At 37.3% G+C, this 13,142-nt stretch overlaps 1 protein-coding gene across 4 annotated transcripts in view; it reads right to left on the bottom strand.

Moving 5' to 3' along the window:
* LOC118143666 (uncharacterized) overlaps positions 1 to 13,142 on the bottom strand; it is a 110,636-nt gene that overhangs the window by 46,862 nt on the left and 50,632 nt on the right. The window contains exon 1 of one of the 4 annotated variants that reach the window (XR_013523709.1): positions 451 to 3,482. The exons of 2 other annotated variants lie outside the window; for them this stretch is intronic. The gene's annotated coding sequence lies outside the window, so the exon portion shown is untranslated. Of the gene's footprint in view, positions 1 to 450; positions 3,483 to 13,142 lie in introns of those variants that run through there. One more of the 4 variants, XR_004727948.3, reaches the window with a different exon arrangement.

Genomic DNA, 13,142 nt, shown 5'->3' with positions numbered 1-13,142 from the left:
TTTTTCCTAAGATTTTCCTTTCCCTGCCCAAATTAATCAAAGTTTAAGTACGCCTATAGGCCTCCTAGAAACAACAACAAACTTTCACAAGCAAAAACATATCCATGTTTTTATTTCATGGGGTACTAGTTGATATGATAATTGTGTAAACACTATAGATATTTTACTAACCTAACTTAAAATAGATTTTCCCTGGTAAAAATGTTATGTTACATACAGGAAGAGTTGTACAGAACTACCTAAAGTACATGTAATTAGGAATATCACCAAATTAAAATACTCTCTTGTTTAGAATGTGTAGACACACTTCAAATAATATTTTTAAAACATTGGTAATTGGTTAAAATATGACACTCATATATCTAATAGATACAACTTCTTTAATTACCAAACTAAAATTTCTGGAGTTTAAATTGCCTTTTCACATTTAGAACAAAACTTAAATGCTACCTGCTAAAACTGTAGCAATGGAGCATGGTCAGCTTTTTGTCCTTGATAGGTATCAGAAAGATGAAGTAGTTCTTAACTAAAATCTAAGAAAAAAGTCAATAATATTAAGTTACTATTTCAAAACGCTTAGTAATGTTTCAAGACATATGAAGAATAGAATTATTTATAGAATGTATTCGCTTCCTCTGAAGAATGCTCAAGAAGAGATATATATCTCTACTTAATGGCTTACAAAGCAGATTCCCTTAAATATCACACATGCAATGAACACATTTCTATTCTATGTTCTATCTCTAATGAATGACACTTATAATAATAATAATATAGGTTACCATCAATTCACTATTTTCTTTGTATCAGGATGTGTTATATGCTTCACATGTCTTATATATACCCTCATGGCAACAAAACAAAGTAGTCTTAAGATTATTATCATTACCATTTAATTTTAAAGATATAAAACTTTGGACCACAAACGTTTAATCAGTCCAGGGCCATGTACTCAGTAAATAATCCGAGGAATGTAGTTCTCAAAAGCCTGGATGATTTCCTTCATTCCATGATTTCATTTGCTTTTCCTTGTTATCAGCCAGCTATGAAACAAAATCCAAATAGGTATATACACCCCAAAGTGTGAAAAATGTGATTGCTTTTGACAGTCTTTCAGGCTCTAGAATAAAATACAAGAATTGTGTTGACCTGGAGCAAGAAATTATTTGTCCTACTTTTGGCCAGCCTGCTTTATTTTCCAGTGAAGATCAAATATTTTGTCAGGCCTCCCTTACAGAGTTGTATTCTTTATTTTCAAATAGCTTCTTGTTCTCAGAGAATACCTGTGTTAAACTTAATTTTGAATAACTTTAAAATATGAAATTGTGAGAGTACTGTTTTTGATGTGTGCTTTTCCACAGTCTTCCATAACCTCTTTTTGAGCAGCAGCTGTCAAATTTTAATGTGTGTAATAATGCACATCTATGGACTGGCTAGATTGCCAGGCCTGGAACAGGATGGGGATTTCCAAATGATTCTGAAGCAGGTGATACTAAGATGACACCTCAAGAAAAGTGATTGTATTGAACATGATTATAATCTTCTTTAAATAGTAAGGGTGACCAGAAGACCAGCTCCAGGGTTAGATGAACCTATAGCTAAGTTCTATTTCTGTTGCTTTCTAGCTCTGACCTAGGACAAATCTTTTAACATCTTTGAGCCCGTGTTGTGAGGATTTAATGAGATCAAACGTGAGAGACTCACTCTTCCCTTTTAAAGCTCAGATCTTTGCACTACAATCTAGTTTTCTTTCTATTTCACAATACTCCTACAAAGAAAGGGCAATGTGCTGTCTGCTCAAAATGCTGTGCCTCAAAAATGCTGTCTGTCTTCTTAAACTCCCAAGCGTAAAGCCAAGGCTATTCATTTCCTTGATGATTAATCTTAACACTCATTACTTGTTGAATTTTCCACTGCACCACTTTATTTTGGCATTCTGGGCCTTCTTTTGGCAATAATGCCATTTGTTTGGAGTAATAGGGTAGAAATTTAACACTTAACACAACAGTTTATAAGCTACCATGTTCCAGGCAGCGGGAGTTCACCTGAACTTTACCACAGAGGCTTGTTGCCTCTCTGTTTCCTTTGAATATGGCTGGCAGGTAGCTTAATTCATCTTGGCTTGAGCAGCTTTTGCTCTAACTTCAAGTAGAAGTAAAATACCTTCTATTACTGGACACACTTCAGGAGACATAAGTGCCTTGGAAGATGCTAAAAGAGTATGTTCTCTACTCTGGTAATAGCTGTGCTATGGAAGAGGATAGAAAAACAATTTTTAAGTTGAGAGTTTATACTTTAATCAACACATACAGATCCTTGGTGAAATTCAAAAGAATATTCTCTCATTTATTAACTTCTTACAGCCTATGGACTTTCCATCTTAACAGGGCCCTTAATTTAAAGTGATTTTCTAATGGAAAGCAAATGGTAGTAAACTTTACAAAATGATAGAATGGTAGAGTCATTAAAACATTATTGAAGTAATATGAAATACTTATTTTAAATGACTACTGGCATCACCAGAAAGGATTTTTAACCTTTCAGTAATTTTACAGTTCTGACTCTTATTTCCAAAGTTAGATTTCATCAGCATTAACAGAAAATATAAGAACAGTAGCCTCAGTGCAGGTTTAATTTCTATTTAGGACTTATTTTGCCATCTTTAATTTACAGTTCTCTAGAATATCAAAAAAAAACAGAAACAAAAATTAGACTAAAAATACTTACTAGTACATTATTTTGTAGTTTATTTCTTTCCAGCAATAGTTTGCTTTCAGGAATCTAATTTGTGGCACTTACTTCCTCCAAACCAAAATCTGAACTTTGGCTCCTTGGTGATATTCAACATCTCTAACCCTCCATTTTCTTGTGTGTAATACAGGACTAGCAATAATTCCCTCATAGAGTTACTGTGCAGATTAAATTATTAAGCATCAAAGACCAATGGTAAAAGATAGTGGGCACTCAACAAATAATAATTTTTACCACACTACGATATAAATATTTTAAAGTAAAGAACAAGAAAGGCCAAGTAGAATTACAAAGGAAGACAGGCAAGGCATCTTCATGGGATGTCTAGTTGTCTGAAGAATAGAATCAAACAAAGTTCACTGCCACAAGAAACTGAGAAAGTCAGTGTTTGCATTTCTTTGGACTCGAACATTTGAGTTTTCCCTGTTTCAAGGTTGAGATCATCATGCTAGTATTTGGTTTTGATGAATTTATTAGTTTTTCTTAGTATAACCATTGGGTCTAAAGCTCTCCTTTATGGGTTCATCTATGAAAGAGCACTGCATACTTACCACTTTATTCATGTAGAGGTCTTTAGATTTGGAATCTATCTTATTATACTGTAATACCTAAGATTTGAAAGTACATTTCTATAAGAAAAATGTATTACAGTTACAATAATTTAAGGATGCCATTTTCAGAATGTTAATTGTGTATAGGCAAAATTACCAAAGCCACAAAATATGCAACGGCTTGAAATTTAATTGCAACTGGGAGACTACCCTTTGGAAAGTGCATGTGGATGGAAATATTTATGAGTTGGCATGGAAAGCTGGCTCAGTATATTTGCTATGGAATAATTTTAACTGTTACCTTGTTTTACAAACTGAATTTTATCTGGTGCCTTTTGGGGAGAGCTGAACAAGTCTATACATTCACTCTACATGCTGAGGTTGTTGTTTTAGTTTTCAATTTCAGATATGCTTAAAAAGATTTTAATAAACTTTCACATGAAAAGGATCAAATAAAACAAAATTCCAACATTCTCCACATAAGAGTGACATGAAATTTTACCTGGTCTGTTGTTTTATATACCATCAGTTTTGTACCAGGTTCTGGCAAATAAAAACATCTTGCCTCAAGAATTTTTACTTTTTGGACCACCAACAAATGAAAGTCCAAAAATAAACAAAGACCAAACCAAGGAAAAAAGCATAAAACAATAAAAATCAAAACCATGACTTACATGCTAAATCTAAAAAGAAACCATATAGTAAGTTTTCTGTCCATTTTGATTACAAATGAAGTTTATCAAAATGGAGTGGTCTTTCTCACAAACGATCTAATATATAAACATCTAAATTTGTCCAAAGTAAGGAACGGACTAATGAGATATATTTACAATGGATTACTCTGCAGACATTAAAAATGTCATTGTAAGAAAATATAATGGCATGTGTAAATGAACATTATATCTTAAAGTGAAATGTTTAAAAAATGGTGCTTATTCACTGGAAAACTAGTTTGTAATTCTATTCACCAGAAGTTTACATGTGGTATAGACTTATAGTAGTTTATTTGCTTTGAAGTTAAATATATATTCCAAAATTTCTAGCAATGGATATAGTAATACTTATTGAGAAAAGAAAGAAATTACCATAATAATAAAATATGAAAAACTGGGTATAAGGAGTGGCTACCATCTCTTCATAAGTAAATAGTCTGCTTCGATATTGACATTACACTCCCAAATTGATGGCAGAGTGTTCAAGTGTGCCCAGCCAAGACAAGCCACCAGAAGAGCCAAATCATGGACCAAGGAAGAAACGAGCACAGCAGGCCACAAGGAAGTTAGGAATTGCACAACCACAGCAGATTCAGAATCCAGGAACATGGAGAACACCAAATCTCAGCAACCAAAGGGTCTGGAGCCAAAACCCAAGAGATGAAAGACAACTGTTGCTTGCCCAGCAATATATTACATGATAAAAAGCCCCCCTCTCTCTCCCTTTCTTTCTGTGTTTTTTTTTCTCTCTCTCTCAAAAGAACCCCCAAACTGTGTGAGGTGTTGTGTCCCAAAGGCAATAAACCTTTAAATCAAGCAACTCTTACCTTAAGAATCCATATTCTGATGTGATAATTTTTAACGAACCCAATGTTTGAATAATTAAGTCAAGCCACACACACATACAAATATATATTACTACTTACTCATCTTGCTTTTACACTGGTTATATATCTGTAACAATTTTTAAGTCCTATTATTCTCTGCAGTATGTTCAGAACTGCTCAGAGACTCTTTGTGAGACTTAAGTGAAGTTGGATTTAGGAGAGCTCTAGGTGAGTTCTAATTTTCCAGAAATTATATCAGGAAAGTAATTTTAAAATAAATATCTTAAATTCCAGACAAAACCAACGGACTAAATTTAAATTCTCAACTTGAGACCAAAATTTTGGCCCTATCTTCAGGGTGCTTTTGTTGCACATATTGTAAGGAGAAGATTGGGTCATAACCCACTGAAGAATGCCTCAGCTAATGTCTTATAAAACTATAAAGACAATATAGTCATGCTGGAAAAATGAATACTTCATCCATTTACAATCTTTATCTACCGATCAAAATAATCTCAATTCAATTTAATTTTCACCATAGGCTGTATTTTGCTCACCTGTGAATTTCCTCAATTTTTCTGAAAATAAGATGCCTGAAATTAAACTTTGCAGTAATATAGTCAGTATACTAATTCATACTAATGCTGGGAGGATTTCACTCCCAGTATGTTTAAGATAATTAATCTCAGATTATGAAAAGGCAGCAACTTGTAGGGCAGCCTACCCTATGGTTACAAAGATAAAATAGAACATGCAAATCAGATAAATTCAACTAGTAATTGCAATTGTTGTTTATTAAGTGGTAATAGTAAGGACATTGTTTTAATTCATCACACCTGTCATAAATATTTGGCCTGAAGGCTGGCTCTTCAAGCAGATTTCCAGCTGGCTTCCCAGAGAGTCCTATTATTTCCTACTGGCAACACCCAAGGACCAGATCTTCCAGCACCTTATCCCTGGTCCTATGGGTCTTTTCTTGCACCTCTTATGGGACACTCCTTGCAGCTCATCTTAATAGCGCTAACCAAAACAGCTACTTACAGTGCATGAGCCTGCCCCTGTGAGTGTGGAGACCTCAGGGGACAAAATACATTTTACCTAAGTACAGGCTAACCACTCAATTCATCTTAGGGATTGACACGTAAATCCAGGTTTCACTTCAGTTATACTTCCTAGCTCGCTCCCCATGACATTTCAACACTTTACATACTGGTGTGTAAACACGACCAGAAAAAGCCAATCTGAGTGATTTCAAGTAGTCCACTAGGTGACAGAGGTATTTATGAGGAAGTGATGTTCCTCATCAATGCCCATGTCACCTTCAACAGTTTATCAACCCAGGAAATAAAAGAGTACCTAATTGGGGAATATATAGTATTTCTGAGTTACATAACAAATACATATTAAACTGTGAATCTCCCCCACCAGCCCCCACACACACCACACTACAGGAGTTCCAATTTTAAACAAGGTATGAAAAACTACCAAAATATAGCAACAGCTACCTGGCTCAGCCAGCACTGCTATTTTAAGCAATTTTAAATTATTAATAAACATAATTCATCACATAAACAGAATTAAAGGCAAAAACCACATGATCTCAATAGACGCATCTCAATAGACACAGAAAAGGTTGCAATAAAATTAAACATCCCTTCACATTAATAAACTAGGTGTTGATGGAACATACCTCAAAATAATAGCCATTTATGACAAACTCACAGCCAATGTCACACTGAATAGGCAAAAGCTGGAAGCATTCACCTTGAAAACTGGCACAAGACAAGGATGTCCTGTCTCACCACTCCTACTCAACATAGTATTGGAAGTTCTTGCCAGGGCAATAAGGTGAGAGAAAGAAATAAAGGGTATTCAAATAGTGAGAGAGTAAGTCAAACAGTCTCTATTTGCAGATGACATAATCCCCTATCTAGGAAACCCTATCGTGTGAGCCCAAAAACTTCTTAAGCTGATAAGCAACTTCAGCAAAGTCTCAGAATACAAAATCAGTGTGCAAAAAATCACAAGCATTTCTATACACCAACAACAGACAAGCAAAGGGCCAAATGATGAAAGAATACACATTCAGAATTGCTACAAAAAGAATAAATCACCTAGGAATAAAGCTAACAAGGGAAGTGAAACACCTCTTCAAGAACTGCAAACCACTGCTCAAAGAAATCAGAGAGGACACAAACAAATGGAAAAACATTCTATGCTCATGGATTGAAAGAATCAATATCATGAAACTACCCATATGCTTAAAGTAATTTATAGATTCAGTGCTATTCCCACTAAACTATCATTGACATTCTTCACAAAATTAGGAAAAAAACCTTTAGAATTCATGTGGAAGCAAAAAAGAGCCCATATAACCAAGGCAATCCTAAGCAAAAAGAACAAAGCCAGAAGCATCATGCTACCCAACTTCAAACTATACTACAAGACTACAGTAACCAAAACAGTATGGTACTGGTAGAAAAACAGACACATAGACCAATGGAACATAATAGAGACCTCAGAAACAAGAACACACATCTACAGCCATCTAATCTTCAACCAATCTGACAAAAACAAGCAATGGGGAAAGGATTTCCTATTTAATAAATGGTTCCAGGAAAACTGGTTAGCCATATTCAGAAAACTGAAACTGGACCTTTTTTTAATACCTTATATAAAAACTAACCCAAAATGGAATAAAGACTTAAATGTAAAACCCAAAACTATAAAAACGCTAGAAAAAAATCTAGGCAATACTATTCAGGACATCAGCATGGACAAAGATTTCATTATGAAAACATCAAAAGCAATTGCAACAAAAGCAAAAATTGACAAATGGGATCTAATAAACTAAAGAGCTTATGCACAGCAAAAGACACTATCATCAGAGTGAACAGAGAACCTACAGAATGGGAGAAAATGTTTCCAATCTATCCATCTGACAAAGGTCTAATATCTAGAATCTACAAGAAACTTAAACAAATTTACAAGAAAAAACAAACAACCCATTAAAAAGTGGGCAAAGGATATGAACAGACACTTCTTAAAAGAAGACACTTATGTGGCCAACAAACATATGAAAAAAAGCTCAACATCATTGATCATTAGAGAAGTACAAATCAAAACCATAATGAGGTACCATCTCACACCAGTTAGAATGGCAATTATTAAAACGTCAAGAAACAACAGATGCTAGTGAGACTGTGGAGAAACAGGAATGCTTTTACACTGTTGGTGGGAATGTAAATTAGTTCAACCACTGTGGAAGACAGTGTGGAAATTCCTCAAAGACCTAGAACCAGAAATACCATTTGACCCAGCAATCCCATTACTGGTTATATACCCAAAGGAATACAAATCATTCTATTATAAAGATTATAAAGACACACACACACACATATGTTCATTGCAGCAGTATAGACAATAGCAAAGAGATGGAATCAACCCAAATACTCATCAATGATAGACTAAATAAAGAAAATGTGGGGAGGAAGATCCAAGATGGCCCTTTAGGAGCAGCTCAGGATTGCAGCTCCCAGTGAAAGTGCAGAGGGTGAGTGGATGCCGCATTTCCAGATGGATCTTTATTGCCCACAGACCAGGAGATTCCCAGGTGGAGGAGCCCCATGGGTCACCAGCACGGTTGTTTTGGCCACTGTGGCTGTTTTGGCCAGTGTGGCTATTTCACCAGCGCCCCGGTGCAATGGCTCTCCATACAAAATACACTGGCCTGGTAGCCCTTTTAAGCTGGCAATTGGAGCTGTGAGAAGGCAGATTCACCCATTCATCTGATTAAACAGGGGTCTGAAACAGGGAGACAGGCCAGGAGATTCCCGGGCAGTGCCATTGTTTCAGCCAGTGCAGTGGGTTGCCACACAGGAAATCACACAGATCCTGGCACCCTTTCAGCAGACGACTAGAACACCTGGGAGAGAGTAAACCATTCAACTTAAAAAAAAAAAGGCTCTGAGGCAGGAAGCCTGGTGATCAGACTCGGAGGGCCCCACCACCACAGAAACAAAAAAAAAATACAGCAATTGGAAACGCTCGGGGTTGAGAGTTTCACGGCAAGTACAGCTGAATCTGGGACAGTCCAGCTCTGTGGGGGAGGGGCGTCCGCCATTACCAAGACACTCCACCCCTACAGAGGTAATCCGCCATTGCTGAGGCAGCCTGCCGTTGCCGAAGCAACCCACCATAACAGAGAGAGTCCACCATTACAGAGGCTGGTCACCATTGCCGAGGCAGTTCTAACCAGACCCATATGAACGGGACTGCAGGGAAGTTCACACGGCAGCAGGGCGGAGCCCACAGCAGCTCAGCAAAACCTCTGCAGGCAGACAGTGACTAGGCTGCCTCCTTGCTGGGCAGGGAAGACCTGAAAAAAAAGGCAGCAGCACAATAGATACTCATAAATAAAGCCCTTATTTCCCAGGACAGAGCACCTGTGGGAAAAAAAGGGGATTTTTGAGTTCTGCTACAGCAGACTTAAACGTACCTGCCTAGCAGCTCTGAATGAACAATGGAGATCACAGCTCAGCACTTGAGCTCCTATAAAGAACAGACTATCTCCTCAAGCAGCTCCCTGACCCCCATATATCCAGAGAGTCACCTCAATAAGGGCCGATCAGACTGACATTTGGCAGGCATCATTCTGAAACAAAGATAGCAGAAGAAGAAACTGATAGCAACCATTACTGTTCTGCAGCTGCTGCAGGTGATCCCCAGGCAAGCAGGGCCTGGAGTGGACCTTAGTAGTCTTATAGCAGAGGGGCCAGACTGTTAGACGTAAAACTAAGAAACAGAAATAACTTCATCATCAACAATCTGGACGTCCACTCAGAGACCCAATCTGAAAATCAGCAACTACACAGACGACAGGTGGATAAATCCACAAAGATGGGAAGAAACCAGTGCATAAAGGAGGAAAACACCTGAAATCAGAACGCCTCTCCTCCTACAAGGGATCACAACTTCTCACCAGCAAGAGAACAAAGCTGGATGGAGAATGAGTGTGATGAAATGACAGAATCAGAATTCAGAAGGTAGGTAATGAGAAACTTCCGTGAGCTAAAAGAACATGTTCTAACTCAATGCAAAGAAACTAAGAACCTTGAAAAAAGATTTGAGAAAATGATAACAAGAATGGACAACTTAGAGAGGAATATAGGTGAATTGATGGAGCTAAAAAACACAACACGAGAACTTCGCAAAGCATGCACAAGTTTCGATAGCCGAATTGACCAAGCAGAAGAAAGGATATCAGAGATCAAAGAACAACTCAGTGAAATAAAACAAGAAGGCAAGATTAGAGAAAAAAAGCACAAAAAAGAATGAACAAAGTCTCCAAGAAATGTGGGACTATGTGAAGAGAGGCCTAACCTACGTTTGATAGGTGTACCTGAATGTGACGAAGAGAATGAATCCCAGATGGAAAACACTCTTCAGGATATTATCCAGGAAAACTTCCCCAACCTAGCAAGGCAGGCCAACATTCAAGTCCAGGAAATACAGAGAACAACACAAGATATTCTGCAAAAAGATCAACACCAAGGCACATAATCATCAGATTCACCAGGGTTGAAATGAAGGAGAAAATGCTAAGGGCTGCCAGAGAGAAAGGTCGGGTCACCCACAAAGGGAAGCCCATCAGAGTCACAGCAGATTTCTCAGCAGAAACCCTACAAGCCAGAAGAGAGTTGGGGGCCGATATTCAACAACCTTAAAGAAAAGAACTTTCAACCCAGAATTTCATATCCAGCCAAACAGAGCTTCATAAGTGAAGGAAAAATAAAATCCTTAGAAAACAAGCAAGTACTCAGAGATTTTGTCACCACCAGGCCTGCTTTACAAGAGCTCCTGAAAGAGGCACCTCACATAGAAAGAAAAACCAGTACCAGCCGATCCAAAAACATACCAATTGGTAAAGAGCATCAACAAAATGAAGAATTTGCATCAACTAACGGGAAAAACTGCCAGCTAGCATCAAAATGGCAGTACCAAATTTACCCATAACAATATTAACCCTAAATGTAAATGGACCAAATGCCCTAACAAAAGACACAGACTGGCAAATTGGAAAAAAGCCAAAACTCATCAGTGTGCTGTATCCAGGAAACCCAACTCACATGCAAGGGTACACAAAGGCTCAAAATAAAGGGATGGAGAAAGATTTACCAAGGAAATGGAGAGCAAAAAAAACAAAAGTTGCAATTCTTGTCTCTGATAAAATAGACTTTAAAGCAATAAAGATCAAAAGAGACAAAGAAGGACATTACATAATGGTAAAAGGATCAATGCAAGAAGAAGAGCTAACGATCCTAACTATATACAAACTCAATACAGGAGCACCCAGATACATAAGTCAAGTTCTTAATGACTTACAAAGAGACGTAGACTCCCACACAATAATAGTGGGAGACTTTAACGCTCCACTGTCAATACTAGACAGATCAACCAGACAGAAAATTAACAAGGATATCCAGGACTTGAACTCAGGTCTGGAACAAGCAAACCTGATGGACATTTACAGAACTCTCTATCCCTAATCCATGGAATATACATTCCTCTCAGCACCACATCACAACTACTCTAAAACTGACCACATAATTGGAAGTAAATCACTCCTCAGAAAATGCAAAACAATAGAAATCATAACAAACACTCTCTCAGACCAAAGTGCAATCAAGTCAGAACTCAGAATTCAGAAACTAACTCAGAACCACACAGCTTAATGGAAACTGAAAAACTGGCTCTTGAATGTGGACTGGATAAACAATGAAATGAAGGCAGAAATAAAGAAGTTCTTCGAAACCAACGAGAACAAAGACACAACATACCAGAATCTCTGGGACACATTTAAAGTAGTCTCTAGAGGAAAATATATAGCAATAAGTGCCCACATGAGAAGAAAGGATAGATCCAAAATTGACATCCTATCATCAAAATTGAAAGAGCTAGAGGAACAAGATCAAAAAAACTCAAAACCTAGCAGAAGACAAGAAATAATTAAGATCAGGGCAGAACTGAAGGAGATAGAGACCCAGAAAACACTTCAAAAAATTAATAAATCCAGGAGCCGGTTTTTCAAAAAGATCAATAAAATAGACCACTAGCCAGATTAATAAAAAAGAAAAGAGAGAACAACCAAACAGATGCAATAAAAAACAATAAAAAGGAAATCACCACAGATCCCACAGAAATTCAAGCCATCATCAGAGAATATTACAAACAACTCTATGCACATAAACTACTAAACCTGGAAGAAATGGATAAATTCCTGGACATTTGTGTCCTCCCAAGCCTAAACCAGGAAGAAGCTGAAACCCTGAACAGACCAATAACAAGATCTGAAGTTGAGGCAGCAATTAAGAGCCTACCACACAAAAAAAGCCCAGGTCCAGATGGGTTCACAGCCAATACCAGACACACAAAGAGGAACTGTTACCATTCCTTCTGAAACTATTCCAAATAATACAAAAAGAGGGCATCCTTCCCAAATCATTTTATGAGACCAACATCATCCTGATACCAAAACCCAGCAGAGACTCAACAAGAAGAGAAAACTTCAGGACAATATCCATGATGAACATAGACACAAAAATCTTCAATAAAATACTGGCAAGCCGATTGCAACAGCACATCAAAAAGCTTATCCACCATGATCAAGTAGGATTCATCCCGGGGATGCAAGGCTGGTTCAACATACGCAAGTCTATAAACATAATTCACCACATAAACAGAACCAAAAACAAAAACCACATGATTATCTCAATTGACGCAGAGAAGGCCTTTGACAAAATTCAACAGCCCTTTATGCTAAAAACCCTCAATAAACTCGGTATCGATGGAACGTATCTCAAAGTAATAAAAGCTATTTATGACAAATCAACAGCCAATATCATACTGAATGGGCAAAAACTGGAAGCATTCCCTTTAAAATCTGGCACTAGACAAGGATGCCCTCTCTCACCACTCCCATTCAATATAGTACTGGAAGTTCTAGCCAGAGCAATCAGGCAAGAAAAAGAAATAAAGGGTATTTAAATAGGAAAGGTGGAAGCCAAATTGTCTCTATTTGCAGATGACATGATAGTATACCTAGAAGACCCCATTGCCTCAGCCCAAAAACTCCTGAAACTGATAAGCAACTTCAGCAAAGTCTCAGGATATAAAATCAATGTGCAAAAATCACAAGCATTCGTCTACACCAATAACAGACTTAAAGAAAGCCAAATCAAGAGCGAACTGCCATTCGCAATTGCTACAAAAAGAATAAAATACCTTGGAATACAACTCAC

This window comes from Callithrix jacchus, chromosome 11 (assembly GCF_049354715.1).
Source record: "Callithrix jacchus isolate 240 chromosome 11, calJac240_pri, whole genome shotgun sequence".
Classification (NCBI taxonomy): domain Eukaryota; kingdom Metazoa; phylum Chordata; class Mammalia; order Primates; family Cebidae; genus Callithrix; species Callithrix jacchus.
Note: the sequence above shows the minus strand (reverse complement) of the source record. Positions and strands in the feature narration are given on the sequence as shown.